Consider the following 4099-nt stretch of genomic DNA (forward strand, 5'->3'; position numbering starts at 1 on the left):
TGCATTTAATGCCAAGAAGAAAATAATTTCAAACTTAGAATGTGATGTTACTGATGAGACAAGTGCTGTGAATATGGCTGCTCTGTTACGTAATTCGATGACTGTACGTGATAGCTTAATGAGGGAATTGTTTGAATACAGTGAAAAGCTAACTCACTATTACCTAAAAGGTAACCGCCTTGAGGAAAAAGTTACAACTCTGCTGAAAAAAACTGATGAAATTGATGAAATTGATGAAAAAATTAATGATATTAGTGAAAGAATTAATCAATTGAATGATAAAGTCAATTATATTGAAAATAAATTGGAGCGAAAAGTTGAGGCATTACGGAAAGATATGTATGGTAGATTGAAAATTGTTGCAAATTATATCTCTAATGAGCATCAAAAAGAGGAAATCACGACTGCCAATGAGAAGAAAAGAGAAAATGATTGGAATTATGCTCTAAAGAAACTTATATTACCGCCAGTGATTGATGAGCTAGTGTAAACATAATACGTAGTGGAATAGTCATGGGAGTGAGGAGAAGAAAGAATTGGTAGAAGAGTTACATGACAGACGGAATTTATTTATATATATAAAATGAAATGTTTTTACAATTAAACTTATAATTAAACAAATATACATAAAATTTATATAAATGATAAAAACTTATAATTGATCTGATATACAAATATATAAAAAATGAAGGAAATATACATCAATTTATACAAATATATAAAATTAAATGTTTTACAATTAAACTAATAATTAAACTTATATCAATATATATATATATATATATATATTTTATTCAATCATCTGAAACAGAGAAATCCAGTTAATATTTTACAAATTGTAAGTTTAACATTTGATACTCACATCTATTTGTTGATGTACCCATCGTGCGAAAACGTTTACCTCTTGATATACACAATGTATAGGCTTTCTCGTATGATTGGTGAACATTTTTACGTGTAGTTTACACGGGGTGTTGCAAGGTTTTATAGTGGCTATCAAATTATCAAATTTAGGACAACCAAACCTTTCCAAATTTGTATTTGGGATATCCAAGTAATTCAGAACATCCCGTTCTACATGTCCCCCTTTATAAGCTACTAGGGGGTATTCACAATCCAATTTTATGCTATTCACAAATTTGTAAATATCTTCTTGATTATAATGTTCATATCCTGTGTTGCAATATTTTATCCCGTGAATATTTTTGAAGACGAAATTTACGCTTTTTTGGTCCTTAGTCGATAAACTTTTATACGGCTCATGAACACGAAATGCACCGTAATTCGTATTTCCCGTAGTTAAGTTTTTGATTGCCACTTCTTTATGCACAAACTTTCTGTTTATCATAAACCCGTCAAAATCGATTATATGTGTAATATGAAACAGTGAAGACATTTTTAAAATGGAATGTTATTTGTCGTACGAATCAAACGTTCAAGCAATACTGATGCCTGTCCTACGATTTCTTCGAGCTTTTAAGCACTGTTAGGGAGGTGTCAACAATTTTTTTAATCTACGGTAGGAAGATGCCTATATTACTCTTAGAAAAACGGAAACGTCATTGGCTCTAAGAGAGAATATTTTCTGCCCTATGCTACATGTAGTGGGCGGTAATTCTAAGATGCTTTAAGGGTTGACAAAACTTTTGTCCTACGGTGGGGAAATGACTGACCTGCCACTCTTGGAAGAACGGAAACGTCATTGGTCCTCAAGAAAATATTTATGACCTATGCTACGTATAGTGGGAGATAGTTTTGACCTATGGTGAGGATAGTAGGAGGGATGAAGAACAATTAGCTTGAAGAGAGGGAGAAATTTTTATGAAACATTCATATTTAAATAGAATTATTTTAGTATAAAAAACGTAGGCATAATGGCACCATCATTCGTTGATTTTCAAGGATTCCGTTTGACGGATAAGTCATTTATAATCAAAGAATTTGCTGTTATACAAGAACAAAAAGTGTTCCATATTTTATTTTCACCGCCCTATTCATATTCGTGGCTAAGTGAAGAGGAGCGAAAGCGGACAGAGTAAGTATATGAAAAAGAAAAAATATATATTATTTTTGTTTAATATAATGTTTCTTTTTAGCTGGTTCTTTCTAAATTATCACGGTTTAAATTGGGCGGATGGCTACTCACCCTACTATAAATATAAAGATATTATAAGGAAGTATATTTATGATGATGAGGATGAGATTTTTGTGAAAGGAATTGAAAATACAAATTGGTTAAGAGATATTTGTAATTTAGAAATAACTAATGTAGATAATTTTATGTGGGGGGATTTGGATTTAGAAGATAGCTTGCATAATTCACATCTTCCAGCATGTTTGAATCATGAAGGTGTATGTGCCTTAAAAAATGTCTATTATATGAAATATATGTATGAGCAAAAATCTGGAATATATGTATAACTGAAAAACGCTTGCATCTATTTTCTAACATGTCGTTACCTGTCCTCAATGTTCTCTTACCCCCTGAAGTGTTTCAGAGATCCTTTATCTAAAGAGAGCTCAGTTTCCCACCCACTTTTCCTCAGTTCCTGATTAGTCCTCTCGAAGAAAAGAACAAAAGATGTCTCTACGAAATAGAGTTTTGAAAACGCAAGAAGAATATCGCGAGTGGGTACGCGAGTGTCGTGAATATATTCATAAACTCAGAATCTCTAATCGCAACGCACCTATAGGCACGCTGCAGAAAAATTTTGCAGAAATTGCACAAATACAGTGTCTTCTACTTAGAGCAGCTAAGGATAAGAGTTATTGTTTGAATCATGCTCTCAAGAATCCTGATTTAGGAAATCAGCATAATTATCATGAGTGGGTACGCAAGTGTCGTGATTATAATCGAAGTTTAAGAGATGCTAATAGATCTGCAGCTCCCGATACAGTACACAAAAATCTGACTGAAATAACAACTATCCAGCGTCTACTTCTGCATGCGGCAAAAAATAAGAAATCAATTGGAGTGAGAAAGCTTATTTGGAAAGATCTCGAGTCTTCATTTAAATCTCGAATATGTAGCGGAATGGTTGTAAATTATAATTATATAGAACCACGTGATTTTCTAACAGGTGCAAAAGACTTAGTACAGACCTACACAGAAAAAGTGTTTAATAACGTGAACGCAGTTAAGATAAATTGCATCTTTAACGGACAATTTATTTGTAAAGAGATAAGTGATATTAAACATATCTCAACCCGCAATGCAGTTTTATACAAAACTGATAGTTTTAGTGAATGGTACAATACAAATATAATAGAGAAAATTCTAAAAGAATTGAGTGAGTTTCAAGAGCGTGATAGCGGATGGGCGTTGGAAAAAATTCTGAATTTAATTATAAATATAAATTATTATAACCCGCTGCATATAGGTTGTGCCATCGAGCTTCCAGAATCTATTAAGAATAAACAGGCTGTGATAAACATACACAGTGATGATAATACATGTTTTGCATGGGCTGTAACGGCAGCACTCTATCCGGCAAAACCGAATACTCATCCACAACGAAAATCTTCATATCCTCATTTTACAAATGTTTTCGATGTTAGAAGTATAACGTTTCCGACTACATTAAAACAGATTCCGAAATTTGAGGAAGATAATGATGTCTCTATTAATATTTTTACTATGGTGGAAGAGACTGAGACGAATGAGAATACAATCATAGCACCTCTACAATTAACAAAATGCAAGAGGACCAGACACGCTAATCTTCTTCTTCTCGAGCATCAAGGAGCAGCACATTTTATATGCATCAGGAACCTTTCCAGACTGCTAAATGAACAGCTTACTAGAGGAAAACGCTCTCATCTTATTTGTGATCGGTATGTTTTACTATATATATATATATATATATATATATATAATTACTGCTTCTATATTCTAATATTACTTTTTCCCTCCTATAGTTGCTTACACTATTTCCACAATGATGAGAAACTAAAATCGCATGAACGTGATTGTGCGCAACTCAATAAAAACATCAGAATTGTGCTACCTGACAAGGACCTTTGGGTTTCCTTCAATAACATGAAGAACAGTGAGAGGGTGCCATTTGTCATATACGCTGACATTGAATGCTTGCTTGAA

The sequence above is a fragment of the Prorops nasuta genome, unplaced genomic scaffold (assembly GCF_024137725.1).
Source record: "Prorops nasuta isolate Cenicafe-Biocafe unplaced genomic scaffold, Cenicafe_Pnas_1.2 PNAS00011, whole genome shotgun sequence".
Taxonomy (NCBI): domain Eukaryota; kingdom Metazoa; phylum Arthropoda; class Insecta; order Hymenoptera; family Bethylidae; genus Prorops; species Prorops nasuta.